The sequence below is a fragment of the Ochotona curzoniae genome, unplaced genomic scaffold (genome assembly GCF_017591425.1).
Source record: "Ochotona curzoniae isolate NIBS_2020 unplaced genomic scaffold, NIBS_Ocur_1.0 contig_1506, whole genome shotgun sequence".
In the NCBI taxonomy this organism is placed as follows: domain Eukaryota; kingdom Metazoa; phylum Chordata; class Mammalia; order Lagomorpha; family Ochotonidae; genus Ochotona; species Ochotona curzoniae.
In genome coordinates this window covers 41,788-59,095 of record NW_024465107.1, presented here as the reverse complement: position 1 = coordinate 59,095, position 17,308 = coordinate 41,788, and the positions used below count along the sequence as shown (strand labels likewise).

At 45.0% G+C, this 17,308-nt stretch overlaps 1 non-coding gene across 1 annotated transcript; it reads left to right on the top strand.

Annotated features, from left to right (window-relative positions):
* Window positions 1-1,527: 1,527 nt before the first annotated feature.
* Window positions 1,528-1,634, top strand: LOC121148472. The gene has a single exon (XR_005882560.1). It is a non-coding gene; the product is annotated as a U6 spliceosomal RNA (small nuclear RNA).
* Window positions 1,635-17,308: the final 15,674 nt, after the last annotated feature.

The following is a 17,308-nucleotide window of genomic DNA, read 5'->3' as shown; positions in this document are numbered from 1 at the left end:
ATTGCACATCAGAGGATCCATACAGGGGAGAAACCTTATGAATGCAGTGAGTGTGGAAAAGTTTTTTCTCATAGGTCAAACATCATAGCACATCAGAAAATGCACACAGGAGAAAAACCTTATGAATGCAGTGAGTGTGGAAAAGGCTTTTCTCATAAGTCAAACCTCATTAGACATCAGAGGAGCCACACAGCGGAGAAACCTTTTGAATGCAGTGAGTGTGGAAAAGGCTTTTCTTGTAAGTCAAATCTCATTGCACATCAGAGGATCCACACAGCGGAGAAACCTTTTGAATGCAGTGAGTGTGGAAAAGGCTTTTCTCGTAAATCAAACCTCATTAGACATCAGAGGATCCACACAGCGGAGAAACCTTTTGAATGAAGTGAGTGTGGAAAAGGCTTTTCTTGTAAGTCAAACCTCATTGCACATCAGAGGATCCATACAGGGGAGAAACCTTATGAATGCAGTGAGTGTGGAAAAGGCTTTTCTTGTAAGTCAAACCTCATTGCACATCAGAGGATCCATACAGGGGAGAAACCTTATGAATGCAGTGAGTGTGGAAAAGTTTTTTCTCATAGGTCAAACATCATAGCACATCAGAAAATGCACACAGGAGAAAAACCTTTTGAATGCAGTGAGTGTGGAAAAGGCTTTTCTCGTAAGTCAAACCTCATTAGACATCAGAGGATCCATACAGGGTAGAAACCTTATGAATGTAGGGAGTGTGGAAAAGGCTTTTCTCGTAAGTCAAACCTCATTAGACATCAGAGGATCCACACAGTGGAGAAAGCTTTTGAATGCAGTGAGTGTGGAAAAACTTCTACTCAGAAGTCACACCTAATCATGCATCAGAGAATGCACACAGGGGAAAAAACAAATGAAACTAGTGATCGTGGAAAAGCTTTTCTTGTAAGTTATACCTCATTGCACAACAGAGAGTCCACACTGGGGAAATCCGTATGAATGTAGTGAGTGTGGAAACCTGTCGTATTTTGTTCAACATCAGAATTCACATGGGAAAAGCATGAATGTATTACACATGTGTTAAAATTTATACACACATTTTGAGTGCAGTGGAAAGCATCCATGCTTCAATAATTAGCATATCCACAGAAATTAGTAACATATCACTGCATTGACTGAAAAATCATTTTTCTGAAGTGAATTGTTAGCAGATTCACACACAGCAGATCTACGAAAGCATCTAAACAGACTAGCTAACATAAACCTGTTATACTCTGTCAGAGCTTACAAAGTGAATGAAATGACCATTAGTAAGAGTACAAATATAAAACATTGTAAAATGGCCATGGATGTGGAAACATATTTTGAAAGTCTCAGCAAGTGTTAAACAGTAAACATGAGGAGTGTCATTTCAGAAGAAAGTTGTTGCTATAACAATTAAGACGCAATTTATATGTGATGTCCCTTTGTTGTGCGGTGGGGAATGTGGATGAATTCTGCTTTACATTTAATGTTAATAATAAATGTTCAGTTGGTAACACTTGTTTGAAAAACTGTCTTTTTGTGCTCACTTCAACAGCATGTGCATGAAAATTGGAATGATACAGAGATGATTAGCATGGCCCCTGTGCAAGGATGACATGCAGATTGGTGAAGTGTTACATATTTAATAGAAAATAATCCATCTTTGTCATTTACATATTTATTTAATAGAGCTATGTTAGAATCACAAAATTCCACTCCATGTTACAGAATTATGTTGAAATCACAGATACCAACTGATGCATGTGGCAATTGTAATGATAAAGATGTAGATTTGAAGGATGAATCTTGTCCAGAGGGAAGATTCTGTTGTGATATCTGGCCAAATGTGGATCCTCTTTGGCCACTGTCTCTCCCTGAAGAATCACTGTGTGTGATCACCCCTGGATCTCTGCCTGCTTATCCCATGCAGGACGCCATAGGCACATGGCACATGTTGTTTCCAAGGCAAAGCCCTGGCAGTGGTCTCAGCTAAGAGAGACTCCATCTTGGCCTGTTCACCGGGCATACATCCAGAGTAGTAGGCTATATCCCAATCTCTCTGACCCTGAGAAGCTGTGCTAGAATTTTTCTGATAAACAACTCTAACAAGGTAAGTGCAACCCTCGTCTTGTTTACCAGTCACATGTAATGATCATACCCAAAGGCATAGCTTTCAGCCCAGGTGCTAGCATAGCTTGGTCTACCAGCACATGGCCTAAAACACTAAGCTACCAACCCTGATTACAAAATGTAACTGGTGACTTGCTTAGTGTCCAGAGTGATAGGCTTGCCTACTGGCCAGTTAAAATAACAGTGAAGTGTTGGAGTAGTATGAGTACTATTGAGTTTGCCCTTCTGCCTTCCCCCTCCATTGTATAAATGCTTATATGATCTTCCCATTAAATGGACATCCCTCACCAGTTTGTCTTTGGTGGTTCTGCAGCCACACAACACCATTGCCATTGCCTTCAGGAGTCTCGGGGACTGCTGGTCAAAAGACACCCAAGACTCTAGGAGGCATATCTCAGAGACAAAATAATTGTCTGACATCAGACTCCTGGAGTTCCTCTTTCTGGTGCAGTTTATGTGTCAGATGCCACCACTACTGCTCAGCGTCACATTAATCTCATGCACCATGGTTTCCCACAGTAAATGTCTTGCCATTGTATGAGCTACTAGATACCAGTCTGTGCATAAAGTCTTTCAACTGTAAGAGTGAACACCAGGACCAGCACTGTTCCATAGTAGGTAAGTTGTCTCAGATCCTAGTCAATCCACCATGATTTTGCTCTTGACTTTTGGTTTCACAGAAGCTCAGCTACTGCAGCTCAGCCATTGGAAATATGAACCAGTGGAGGAAGATAACTTTGACTTCTGTCTTTCTCACTGTAATTCTGCCTTTCCAATAAAGAAAAAAAAAATTAAGAGTGAATACCATGATTGGTGTTGAGGTAAATGGATAGTTTATGTTAAGCTTATTGACATGTATCTCATGTGTGACAACCTGGACCACTTCTACTTAATGTTTCGAGTCAAGGCCCTAACAAGACCAACAGTGATGAGCACTGAATGCAAGAGTGGCAACTTTTTTTTTTTTTCCAAAATGTGCATGTAATCAATGCCTTACTTCAACGGCAGGATGAAGTTTGTACACACCTACCTGCTTCCCCCCAGAATTCTCATGTGAGCCCCCAGCTGTTAACTCTCTGCTGTTGTTTCTGATCAGCTCCTGGCTCAGGTCCTCCCTAGGAACACTGCTCAGAGAGCCTCCTGCAACAGATTGATTGAATATCTTGCAGTTTCCCTTTTAAAACATTCCCAGTCTCTGGCAGTATCCTAACATATTCTGGTTACATCATAGGAGTATGGAATAGGGTGGAAGAATGAGATTCATGAGGATTGGAAGAAAACAGGAGTGGGTCTTTTTTTTTTTTTTTTTTTAGTTATACATCCTGTTTCAGTGACCAAGGTTTGTACAACAGTCAAGACTCACTAACTAGATGTCTCCAGTGTTGAAAGGGCACAGCACAACCGAGTTTTTTCTCAGGAAGTGCTTTCCTTTACCTTCTGCTTCACCTGCTCACATGGGCACTTTGCAAATAAAACTTCTCTGTCTCCACTGCCAACATCATAAGGAGGTTGGGATTGGGAGAGTGAGACCTTAATGTCTGTGTGCAGAGACCTTGCAACAGCCTATTGGCTGCTGGGAAGACCCAGGCCTGGTCAGATTCCATGCATGGAGCCCTGTCTCCGGCCACTGCAACCACCCAGTGAGCTGACCCTTGGCATGCCTGTGCTCAAGAGGCTTCTCCCTGTTGAATGCACCAGGAGTGGATATCTTTGGGGAGAAGGCAGTCCTAGTCTCCATCCACCTCAAAAATCGTGTGATGGGTGGGACAGGGGGAAGGTTCGATCTAATAATTTTTTCTTGTTTTAGGTAGCTATGGATTGTGCGTTTGTGTGTGTGTGTGTTAGATCATTAAAGAGAAATTGGTATGATTATTTCCAAGTTTTCTATTTTTTTTCTTCCTGTTTTGGGTCAGGGGTAAATGGTGTGCATAGAAGCTATACCCAGCCATCCAACCATCCCAGTACCTAAGGATGAGAACTGGACCCCCAATACCAAACCAGGTTTCTGTCCAGGTGGTTCTGATAGTTCCGAAATGATGTGCATCTCACCAATTCAAGGAAGAGGGAACTCTTTCAATGTTCATTGGCTGACATGGTTGACCTTAGAGTCTCCATTCACCTAGATATTTGCTGTCATCATTTGGCCAGAGCTGAGGTGATCTGGAGCCAGGAGCCGTTTTGGGTCCCCGACACACATGTGGGGTCCCAAGGCTTTGGGGCATCTTCAATTGCTTTCCAAGGCCACAAACATGGAACTAGGTGAAAGGTGGAGCAGCCAGGACATGAAGCATCACCCGTATGGGATATTGGTGCATGCAGGACAAGTACCTGAGCCACTTGGCTACTGCTCTGGTCTCGGTAGTGAGAATTTTACTAAATTATTCTTCCAACATTTGCATGTGTATGAAATACTAGTGAATGCCCACCATTCTGAAATGCAGATACAGGGTGGCTAGATAAAAGCTGGCTATACCTGAGGTTTTCATTTTTGGGCATTTAGTAACACTGAGTGCCTGGCATGTAGAGGAGATGCCATTCTGTACATGGAGTGGATGAATGAACTCTTTTCATTCAAGAGTCAGATAACTATAAACAAGTGAATAAAAACAAAACAGGAAATGCAGGAAGAATACTCAGATTTCTTTCTTTTAAAGATTTATTTATTTTTATTACAGTCAGATATACAGAGAGGAGGAAAGACAGAGAGGAAGATCTTCCATCCGATGATTCACTCCTGAAGTGAGCTCAATGGCTGGAAGCCGGGACCAGGAACCTCCTCTGGTCTCCCATGTGGGTGCAGGGTCCCAAGGCTTTAGGCCATCTTCAACTGCTTTCCCAGGCCATAAACAGGGAGCTGGATGGGAAATGGAGCTGCTGGGATTAGAACCGGTGCCCACATGGGACCCCACTGCATTCAAGGTGAGAACTTAAGCCGCTAGGCCACACCACCGGGCCCATTAGTGGGATCTCAAAAGCCTGTCTTTCTAAGAGGCAGCAGGCCACATGCTAGAGCCCAGTCAGGTAAGTTCTTAAAAAGCAGAAGTAATCACTAAGACTTTAGACCTTGGAATATATCTACTTTCCTTAGCTCTTGGTCCACAAAATAATATAGATTGATACTTCAAACTTTTTTATGAAGAAGATAATTATGAGTTCATTTTGTATTTTAAATGCATACATATGAGGCAGTGTTTGGAAACTTATACAAATGGATATGATGAAAAACTGCAAAAAATTATCATTTTAAGAGGCCTTCCACGTGGGTGCAAGCTCTTGATCATTCTCCGCTGCTTTCTCAGGCACACCAGCAGAGAGCTGCATCAGATTTAGACCATCCAGGACTTGAACCAGTGCTCATACGGGAAATGGGTTCCACAAGCAGCCAGGAGCTCTATGTAGTGTGCCACAGTGCCTGTCCCTGGAAGCACAAATAATAAATTAGGTGAAAAGGGACTAAGTGCAAATCAGACAGCAAGCCAAACACTATTTGTATTATCTCATCAACCCTGCCCATAACCACATTACGTATTTCATGGTATCCCTAAGTTACAGTTAATGAAATGGAATTGCTTAGTATATTAGACAATTTTAGAGCTGGGAATTTGAGCCTCAGGGTATCTGACTGAAACCTTCGTCCCTCTCTTTGTCCAGTTTTTCTCTGCAGCCAAAGGAAGTAAAGCTTCATTTATTCTGCACATGCAGAAGTTTAATCAGTAATTGTGTTTCTGAAAGCAGAGATGCAAACTCCTCTGTGGCTTCTTAGAGAAACCCTCTAGCAGCAGTGGCCCCGTTAAGTAGTTGTCACTTGTCTCCTCCTCAATCAGTCTAAGGAGTTTGGTTTCCTTGTGTTTTGTTAAGTCCAGGCCTTAGAGTGTGCAGCTGAGAAGTTCTTTGATTGCAGCTTTCTCCGCTGAGGGAGTGGAGCCTGATGCTTGTCTGCAGTGCAGTGTATGATAACATTAGACACTTTGTTGATGAAGTGATTTGCCACAGTCTGAGATTCTCTCTCATACAACCTCTCCTCTTCCTCCTTGCTGTGGTTTATAATGACCACACGATGGCGCTGCAGCTTTGCAGAGCCTGAAGGAATTGTCTTAGAGGAGCACACCAACTGTGATGGTGAGGCTGGTGGAGCATTAGTTAGTAAAGGCTCAGAGGGATTGCACAAAAGCTGTTGTTTTAGAACTTCCCTGAAGGTCTCCAGTAATGGTGGGTAGTGCTATGCCAGTGCAAGACGTGCCAGCACAGAGCCTGATGGGCCACTTGGTGCTGCCTAGTCTGGATCTTTGTGATGTGCACATCCACCACAAGGAAGAAACATCTGTAACTGTTCTCCCATTGCATTTGGAGCCTTTTGGATAGAAGTATTTTCTTACCTGACAGACTCTCTACTAAATATACATATTTATGTAGAGAGGTTGAGAGAGAATGTGTGTGTGTGTTAAGGGAGAATAATAGTGACATTACAGATTTTGTTTTGTTTTTATTTTGAAGTCAGATCTAAAGCAAGAAGAAGAGAGATAAATATCTTCCATCCACTGGATCACTCCCCAAGTACCAGCCACAGCCAGAGCTGAGCTGATCTGAAGCCAGGAGCCAGGAGCCTCTTCCAAGTCTCCCATATGAGTGCAGATTTTCAAGGCTTTTGCCCAACCACTACTACTTTCTCAAGCCACAAGCAGAAAGCTGGAAGGTAAGTAGCGTTGCTGACACACAAACTGGAATCCATATTGAATTCCAGGACTGCCAGGCTAGCATTTAGCCACTAGGCTGTTGTACTGGGTCCAAGCTGGTGTCTTTGATTCAGGGTCTTTATTGTCAATCAGTTTGATGTTGTTTATTCCACCATTAAGATTCCCTGTAATCTTAACATATCATTTGATCTCTTTCTTAACTGACTAAGACTTTTTGCAACCACTCTCTTTGTCGATGATGTTAATGGCCTGAATACATCGCTGTAATCCTGCCAAGCTTTGGAAACAGTTGATAAACCAGCTGATGGAAGATCTCCTTCCCTTTGTTACCATGCCTTTCAAACCAACCCATCTGCCATGCCTTCAGTGGAAGTTTCCTTGTTCCCTGTATTGGGACCTCCAAAAATGTGCCCACCAGCATGGCCTGAGACAGGCAGAGAAGAGTATGCAGCTTGTTCTCGGTCACACCCTGCTCTGGGTCACAGCAGGCTGTGGGATGAAGTCATGCAAAAAATGGCACCAGGAGTCCATCTTGCAAGCACCACCAGAGTAAGGGTGACGAATCTCCACATCCATCCATGCACAGGGACAGCAAAGGTGCAGAGGAAACTACCCTCAGGGAAACTGGACCCAAAGCTGAAAGACCGTAGCTCAGACAGCTGGCTGATGGGGAATAGGAGACGGGCAGAGGAGGAGGGAAGCAACATGGCCCATGGAAGACTCTAGCGCCCGATCTCAGTGTGGGGGGCTGGAAGAAGGATCTACTCCTGGAAGAACCCAGTCCCCAACTTGGCCCTGGAGTAGCAGGTATGGTGGATATGGGAAACGCATGGTGGTTGTAGGGCAAATAGAGCTGGCTCTGGAGTGGCAGGCATGTGAGTGGTTTGAAGCAGATACCATGTCACTGTGCAAGTCAGCCTGGTCCTGGAGTACCAGGCAAGGCAGTAGGGAGGCTAGACATGAAGTGACCCCAGCCATGTCCCTGATCCTGGAGCAGATGTAGTGTGTGTTGGAGGCTCCTGGAGCGCCCTCAGAACAAATCTGGTCCTAGAGCAGTGGACTGGGTACCAGCTAAGTCAGCCTGGACCTGGAGTGGCTTGCAGGGAGGCAGGGAGTGTGGGGTGGAGTGGGATGAGGGATTTACGAATGCTAGTGAGGTAGCCTGGCACTGGAGTGGACAGATGGTGGTTGAGGACAGATGAGGCACTGCCCAAACTGCCTTGACATTGCAACAGTAGTCTTGGCCACAGAATGGACAGGCTAGAGTCCCAGCTCAGCCAGCCTGTCCTTGTAAAAACTGATGGGGCTGGAATGCTAGATGTGCGACTGGCAGGTGGGCCAATGGTCTGCTGAGGGTGGTGAGTGGCTGGAGGACTATGCCTGGCCCTGAAGCAGCGGCCATGAGGCAGGTCAGGCTGGCTAGATGTGCTGGAGGTGCCTGGTTATGAGGCCCTGGTTGTGCAGCCGCTGGCGTTGAGTGCTGGGGCAGTGGTGGTGGTGGTGAGGTGCAGATATCACTGGCTGAGCACATCTAGTCCTGGAAGGGCTGGCAGGTGGGCTTGGGCCTGGAGTTGCCATTCAAGTTGGTCTGGTTCTGCAACAGCAAGCCAGCCAGCAGGACAGTTGTGCTGGGTGTGTGGGGATGCTGGAAGGGCATGTGATCCTGAAGCAAGTGGTGGAGGGCGGGCAGACCAGGGACATGGGGATGTTGGCCTGGCCTTGGAGCAGACTCATGGGAGGTTGGTACTGGAGGCACTGGCAGGAGGCACTGGCAGGAGTGCTAAAGGCACAGAGGGCGCAGGCCAGTGGGCCTGAAGTTTCAGAAAGAATGTGGTGCCTAAAGGTCTCAAACCCCTACTGAGCCATGTATGAGCCATATGTGGGTATGGACAAACAGTGGCTGGGCTGAAACATCCACAGCAAGAACCAGATTGGGTTGAAGACCAGTCAGGAGAAGCCACAGTTCCTGCTATGACAGGAGGTGGACTGAGTAGGGCTGGCTCATGGACGCACTGTTAAGCGTGAAACCTGGCATTGGGAGAGGTTCTGATGGAGGAGCCTGGGCAACTCCTCTGGCAGGACGCAGACCCGGCAGATAACTGCAAGAAACATGATAGGAAACAGCCCAGAACAGGCCATGGAAAGCTACCCACTGGCATACAATTGGCAGGGGTTGGGGAAAGATCAGGCTGAATCTGTCCACGTCATCCACTGGCAAATCCAGGCACCAGTGTGGGTCGAGCCAGGTTCAGTCACAACAAAGACTAGTGCACAATATGGAATGCCAAGGTGAGGATGCCTGTACCGGAAGGGACCACAGCGCCCAACCAGCCTGAGAACAAGAAAGGAAGGGGGCAGAGCCGGCAGGGGAATAAGGGAGGGTTCCTTTGCTGGACAGCTACTTCCGCAGGAGAGCATAGGCTGGGATGGGGGCAGACCAGACTAGGCGAAGCTACCACACCTGGGTGCCTCATGTGGCCTAGATCAGGGAAAAGCTGGACTGGGCGGATTATTCCTACTGGTGCAAACAAAAGTAAAGTGGGCGAGGGTTGTTTGGGCTTAGCTGGAATCTGGGAGTGGGAGAGGCCTGGGAGGGAAATACTGGGCTCATCCCTCTTGGGTTACCACTTCAACGGGAGGACATAAAACTAAGATAGCAGCTGGGGTGGAATGGGGTGTGGGACAGAATGGATTACTGTTACACTTACTGGCAAACCAGGGTAGGGGGCGGGCCTGGTGGGGGTTATTGTGGGTCGCTCCAACTAGGCTGCAGCCCCCACTGGTTTATGTGAGGGCCAAGTATGTGCTGGGCAGAACCAGAATGGACTGCAACACCCATTGGTTCCAGTGGAAGTCGGGAGTGAAAACAGAACCAACCCAGCAATTGCAACCACCAGCTGATTGGGGTGATGGACGGTGCCATGCCCTGTACTTGCTAGCACATACAAGAAGTTTCTTTGGAGATCTTCCTAATCTAAATGCTGGACTCAGAACCCTAACGAAGAAAAGAGAGAAGACAGAACAGGTCAACCAACCATCTCAGCTATGATGGACTACATCAATCAGTGATTTTTCAAAGACCTCATAGTGCTTGGAGTGGCAAGATTGGCAGTGATTCATAACTGTTGAAATATCAAAAACCACTTGAGCAAGAACCTCAGAGCATGCCCTACATCCGGGACCTGGGGAGGGTGGGAAATTGGGCGGGCCTTCTCCCTTAATACCCCCCTTTAAACATAAAGGAAACAATATGGAAAACATGCTAGTATTATCCACTTTTCTGTAGCCCTTGAACCTTCTTACACTAATTAACTATGTCAAGATTGTCAAAATGAGAGAGGAGTTAGTGGGTAGTAGGCAGTTAGGGCATTCTGGGTCCCTGAGTAAAAGAGAATTTCCCCACCATGTTTTGAAGTCACCAGGGCACGTCTCTTCCAAGGGACAGTGGTGCTATTAGCATATCAATTCCCCACCTGAAGTATCGGCCATTACCTTGGCTATTGTGGAAGGGCCTCAGGCTGATCTCTTTATCATTGAAAGGAGTAATACACCTCTGCCTAAGGCCTGGAATGTCCTATGTCTGGTATCTCTGTGACCTTTTGTTCCAAGGCCAGGTACCTTGGAAACCAGGAATTTTCTTTGTTTATGGAGAGACATCTTTGAGGGAATCCTTTAAAAGGTGCATTCCCCACCATTGATACGGGTTTTACTTCTTTGCCCCCTGCCACTATGGCAGAGGACTAGGGTTCTCCTTTTTCCTCCTGCCACATGGCAGAGGACTAGGGTTCTCATTTACTTTTCCTCCTGCCACTATGGCAGGAGGTAAGGGTCCTTTCTATCTCAAAGCCCCCTCCCGTCACTAGGACGGGAGTCTTCTCTTCTCAACTTTCCTAATAAATCTTGCGTTAAAACTAAACTGTGTCCGCATGAAAATTCTTCTTTCCTGCGAGACAAGAATTTGAGGTTGCTGCCATACTCGGAATCAAAATTCCTGCAACAGTTTTGGTGCCGTGTGACTCGGATTCTACCAGCGAGACTTGAGTTCATCTCCAGCCAGCCTCCAGACATCCATCTCGTCGGACGGTGAGCAAAGCGGACTCTATCCTGTTTTTCGGAGACACTAGCTCTCCACAATTAGTAACTCTCGGAAAAAGAAACACCGGGTCCCTGTCAGCCAGTTAAATGCGGTTAGCGCGGCTGCCGGTCTTAAGACTCAGGGGCGAGGCTTGCTGAGTTTGGCTAAATTGATCCCCTGGAGCTGGGGTCCTTGGCTCCAGGAATGTCGGTTTTGTCCAGACTCAGTTTCTTTTCGCGGACTAAGCCCGTCGCGTGAGACTGGGAGAAGTCTTAGGGCGCCTCAGAAATTCTGGTCAGGGCCACTCCCTGATGCTTTTCGAAAGGCCTCTGGACTGTACCCCAGACTCCGACAGCCCGTCAGGGTGTCGGGCTGAAATCTGCACTCTTTCCTTCCTTCTGCGGGGACTCAGTCACCACTGCGAGGCCACGAGCCCTGGGCTGTGTGCCTCAATTCCCAAATGGCCTCGGGCACTGATGAGTCCTCCGTTACCTTTCTGATATCTTCTCCAAAGGCTTTTTCTCACTAAGTCTCCTCATTCTCTATGGATTCAGTTTTTGGGTCAGTATGTGCTAAATACCAGCTGGTTTGTGATGGGGAAAATGAAAAGTCAGGCAGAGTTTCTTTCTAGGCCCCTCTAAAGACGAGATCTAAGATAAACTTAACTGGAGAGTGCTTTAATTCCTTCACAAGGCAGTCAGCAGAGACAGTTCCTCCAGGTTAGCTTTAAGGAGTGTGGTCGCTAATGTGAGCAGAAAACCAGAGTCAACACAGGTATTCCTCCAGCTCTAGTTAAGGACATTGTTACACAGGCTTATAGAATCAGGCCGAAGTTTGAGGTCAGGCTTGTCAACTCAAGGTTAGAACAAATTTCAAAAGGAGAGCATATTTTGTCCGGCAGAAGTCCCAGATGCAGCAGGGTGCAGGGGATATTTTTTGGCACATGCTGTTTCTGACTTATATGTTCTTCAGGACATCAGATTATTGCACCAGGCAGAGGCCTAGGTCTAGCATGGCGCAGGAAACAGGAGCGGATTTTTCACTCCTGGCACATGCTGTTCTAACCGAGACATCCCACAAGGCGTGGAAGGTCGAGCGACGTGAGTCAAGTGTGCTGACTTCACTCCCACCTTCCTCCCTTCTTCTGTGGTCTTCAGCAGCGCACACCTGGACACCACGGGCGAGCTATAGGAGTCCTGAGAGACGTCTCAGACTCAGGAGAGATAGAAACTGAGGGACGCTTCTAGTTTCTATCCTCATTTCAGTGCTCCCAGCACATGCTATTCTGACGAGTATGTCCAGGTGCAAAACCAGGATTTACTTGTACTGGCAGGAGTCCCAGAGTTAGCATGTCACAGGAATGGGGGGCTGAACGGAGATACCCCTTGGGGTGCCTCCACAATTACAGGGATGCCACAGCCTGGCTGCCAGCTTTGAGCTTTAGAGTGGAGAGAGTTAGTCTGGATGGGTCTCTTTGCATAACTATGCTGCTGTGCTGTGCTGGCTCCACCGCCATGTGGAGCACACAACTGTCTTTTACCTTGGTCCTTCCCTGTTCTGTTTTTTGCTTTAATTGTCTAGTTTTAGGCTTAATTCTTAGAGAGATCTAACAGGAGGTAGAAGTTCATTTTGTCTCTCCTTGGTCACTGATCTCGGGAACCAACGGGAATATTGCTAGTTAACAATGGGCCAGACCCCAGACTCCTGCACCCCCAGGGAGAACTTAAAACTCATTAACTCTTTGTAGCCTGAGAGATTCTTTCCCTTTGCAGTCTACTCTGCCCCCGACTACTAGTATTTCATTCTATGTGCCTTTTGCTTCATAGTGTATCTCACTGTTCATGCTGTGTTCATGTTTCAATCAAAGTTTTTCTGTGTCATTGCAACTGGCTTCAGCGATGAGTTCTCAGTGTTTTTGCAATGTTTTCTGCTGCTTTTGTTGCTATTTGGTCTTGAAGTTTAACCATCTACTGATTTATAGTGCCATCCTAGCTCTGACCAGATCTGGCCTACAGTGTTTACACCCAGAGTAGTGCTTGCTATAAGGAGGAGCAGATTCTGTGTGCGAGCTTGTATGTTCTAACTAAAGTTAAAGAATACTTGCATAATTACAAAGATTCTTGGTGAAGTTTCAAAAGCTGCTAATGCATATACTGGTGGTTATGTTTATTGATCAAGTTGTCTTTTAATCGCGAAGCTGTATCACGTTGTGGAATTATTTGTATTCTTGCATTGTTGATTATTTATGTTCTAACTTGCAAAAAGCATCATTTGTGAGACTTTGTCTTACAGGAAGACAGCAAGTTCTTAAAGGATGTATGGTACAATTGAACATTGTGTACAACATCTTAATGTTCATCTTTGGTGCAATGGAATTGAAATCTGATTCTTTGTCAAAGCAACTTTTTAAGTTCTCTTCAAGTTATTTTCATCTTATTGGTGACTAAATCTGCTAGCTAGTTCCAGTATAATGAACTATTAACCTAACAGACTGCTATTGGTACAAATGTGAAAACCACTAAAGTCTAATAATCTTATTGCATTATTGTTTATAGCTGTTATCCTAATGAACAAGGCCTAAAACAGTACAAATGTGTATAAGTCCTACAGGTGGTTCCACAGTGTGCTGTGTAAATAGATGTTTATATTTGTTATTATAATTCTGACAATGAATGATTCATCTTCTAGTTCCAACAGATACTATTGCATCCATTGCAGATAGAACTAAAGCTAAGCAGTAAGCTACAGGTTCAGACTAAAAGCACCTTCAACTAGTGTTACTAAGAGCAAGATGTGGTAACTTTAAAACACTTAGAGATTTTTCAAAAGCTGTTACAAAAGTTTTGCTTTATAATGTATGTTATCTGGCATACGTGGCAAGCTATGTAGTCTATTTCAATTGACTGGGCAAATGTTCATAAATGAGAATTGCTAAGCTGAATCTTATTTTGATTTAAACAAATCTGAGTTTAAGAGCCACAGAGAAATCCCCCAGCTTCTTAAACTGCTTGAGGAATGACTTTAAGTATATTCCACTAGATTCTATGTAGAGAAGAATAGGTGATATAGATAACAGATTCTTAACTGCCCAGGACATTAGGATAGGACTTTAGACAAATGGGACCTGAAAGTTCTCTGATATCCTCTTAAAGGGGTCACCATGGTCTTTTACCTCAGAGACCAGGAGGGGATCCCATGGCAAAGCAGGATGAGAGAGGTATGTGCTCCTGGTTCCAGTGAGACCCCTGGAGGCCTCCCAAGTGCTCTTCCATTGCAGAAGCAATGGACACTTCATCAGAAAGGCCACCCAGGGCCATGTCCCAACTGACAAGGAGGTCATTGGAGATCTGACTGTCCTCGAAGGCCAAGTACTTCAGGTCAGTCATCTCCCATTGGATCTCTTACATGGGACGGAAGTAGCCTGGGAACCTGCACAGGCTCAAGGCCAACCACGGACTTCGGTGACACCTCGGAACAGCATCGAGGAGCCCTGGGTGCTTCTCACAGTGGAAGAGAAAACTGTAATTTTGTCTGGACACTGCCTTCTCTGTCCTAGCTAGCTTTGGCTTCTTCCCTCTCTTAGGGTGACCATCAGGGTCTCTCAGGAGCTCCAAATTAGCTTAGGTGACAGACAGATTAATCTAGAAGCTCAGAAAAGAAGTTTTTCTAGGGAAAAGTTAGTTAGCCTGTAACTGCTCAGCCTGTATCGCTGACCAGACTCCTGACAGGGCAGGTTTGCCATCTCACTCTTCAGTTCTTGCTAGACATCACTAGGTAGAACACCCTCACCATTCTGAAGCAGGGTTCATGTCTTCCTCATTGACTAAATTATTGGATCTCTCTGTTCATATATTTAAGACTCTTCTGTTCTCCAACTGTCAATGTATGGCTTGTTACAACTACAGGACTAGTCCATTGCCTTTGCCCTAATGTGTGGAGTTTTGTGAATTCTTACTAGAATGCCATAAGCTGCTGGGCTATTGTAACTCACAACTAGTTTAGTCTTTTGCCACCTATGCTATGATCCAGATAAGTCTTGCAACGAAATGTTTTCAGCGCTGTGCTTTATGTTCTAGGCTCAATGTCTTCTGACACGCTTAGGGTTCCCAGCAACTGGTAAAGTACAATTGTTATTTTAAAAATCCACCATTTGTATACAAAGCAACTGTAGTATTTTCAAAAGTCAAGTAAGTTTAAATCTTAATTCAGAATCGTCAATGCTAGACGAAATTGTAACTCCATGGAAACTTAATATTTACATGCCCTATATGGGTTCAAGTCCTAAAGCTACATGTTAACTTTCATTAGTTCTGTGCCTTCTAATAGACCTAGATAGCAATTTCATGTAGCTCAGAAAGTTTCACGTGTTCTATAATGTTCGTTGAGTCTAATGGTTTCAAAACTTGAGCTTAAAAAGAATTATTTCAAACTGATAAATCTAGTTCATAGCCTTAAACACTGCTCAAGTCCAATGTTCAACAAAATGTTTCTCATATCTAAGTTCTAAAACTCAAGTATTTAAACTGATGTTTCCACCTATCCCATTACATACTAGGTTGGGAGAGATTATAATTGTCTTTGTTTTGTCATCTAGACTTCAACAAGAAGGAACACCCAGAGTTCAAACAACCTGCCAGGCACCTCTGATGACTTCTGCCAGGCGTCTTTGATGACTTCTACGTTCCACTGGGGACCCTTAGACCGACCCCCAGAGGAATGCCCAACTGCTGCCTTTGAACTTCGTCCCATGTCAGCAGGAAGCAGTCAGAGCGGTCACCGTCCCATTTCCCCCTAACAGCAGTTAGGGTCACTTCTTCTGGGGGGCGGAATGAGAGAGGAGTTAGTGGGTAGTAGGCAGTTAGGGCATTCTGGGTCCCTGAGTAAAAGAGAATTTCCCCACCATGTTTTGAAGTCACCAGGGCACGTCTCTTCCAAGGGACAGTGGTGCTGTTAGCATATCAATTCCCCACCTTGGCTATTGTGGAAGGGCCTCAGGCTGATCTCTTTATCATTGAAAGGAGTAATACACCTCTGCCTAAGGCCTGGAATGTCCTATGTCTGGTATCTCTGTGACCTTTTGTTCCAAGGCCAGGTACCTTGGAAACCAGGAATTTTCTTTGTTTATGGAGAGACATCTTTGAGGGAATCCTTTAAAAGGTGCATTCCCCACCATTGATACGGGTTTTACTTCTTTGCCCCCTGCCACTATGGCAGAGGACTAGGGTTCTCCTTTTTCCTCCTGCCACATGGCAGAGGACTAGGGTTCTCATTTACTTTTCCTCCTGCCACTATGGCAGGAGGTAAGGGTCCTTTCTATCTCAAAGCCCCCTCCCGTCACTAGGACGGGAGTCTTCTCTTCTCAACTTTCCTAATAAATCTTGCGTTAAAACTAAACTGTGTCCGCATGAAAATTCTTCTTTCCTGCGAGACAAGAATTTGAGGTTGCTGCCATACTCGGAATCAAAATTCCTGCAACAAAAATAAAAATAAAATAAAATAAAAGATGTAGTAGGCCTTAAAACTTGAAAATACTAAATACTATGGTTGACAAAAATTCTAACCTTCCTTGGATTGATATTTTAACTTTTAGAGCTTATGTGTCTGAGGTTATTATCTATTCTTAATGCAAATAGTCAAGCAACAAGCTGTAAAACAACTGTAGTTAGATTATAACTCTAGTCTGTTTTTAAGCTTACTAGCCTACAGAGTTTTAGGTCTGATTATTACATGGTTAGTCCAGCTTCTATTGTTGTACTTAAATGAATTTATAATATGCTTGATGCTATAGAGCAAGCCTGTTGGTTGTTTTTAAGATTCAAACTTGATTTGTTATGTTCTTGTTAACCTTCTTCTATAGCTTAATTTATTCGAGCTTTGTGCTACTTCCTTTCATAATTGTGTAGAGATACAATTCCTAGCAAGGTAATGTTGGCTGAGCACTTTCTGGCGATGACCCATGCCTGCAGAAGAGATGAGGTGAGGCTTGACAGTAAGTGCCAGGTGAAGTTAGGATAAGGACCATTCCCTCTAAAGCCTCTTTGATGCAAAGGTGTGCTTTAAAAGGGGTCTTGACACTGGCTCTTTTGCTTTAAAACCAACCATGCCTTCTGTTGAGCTGCAGATTCACGCACATAAACATTTCCTCAGGCAGGGTTTGCACTTAGATTACCTTGTAGTGTTTGAACTGACAGAGCAAGGGAACCTGAAAGCTGATTGCAGAGCTGTGGGTGGCACACACACAAGTGGAGGCGAAGGGGTCCAGCAAGTAAAAACTGACTTCTGCAGTTACAGAGTGAGTAGGAGCACTCATGACCTAGAATTTAAATAATCTTGATCCATGTTTCTGTGGATAGTGATGCTTCCAATTTCTGTGATGTTATTGAGGGTGGCTATTTTTTCTTCATCTTCTTTCTCTCCTTGT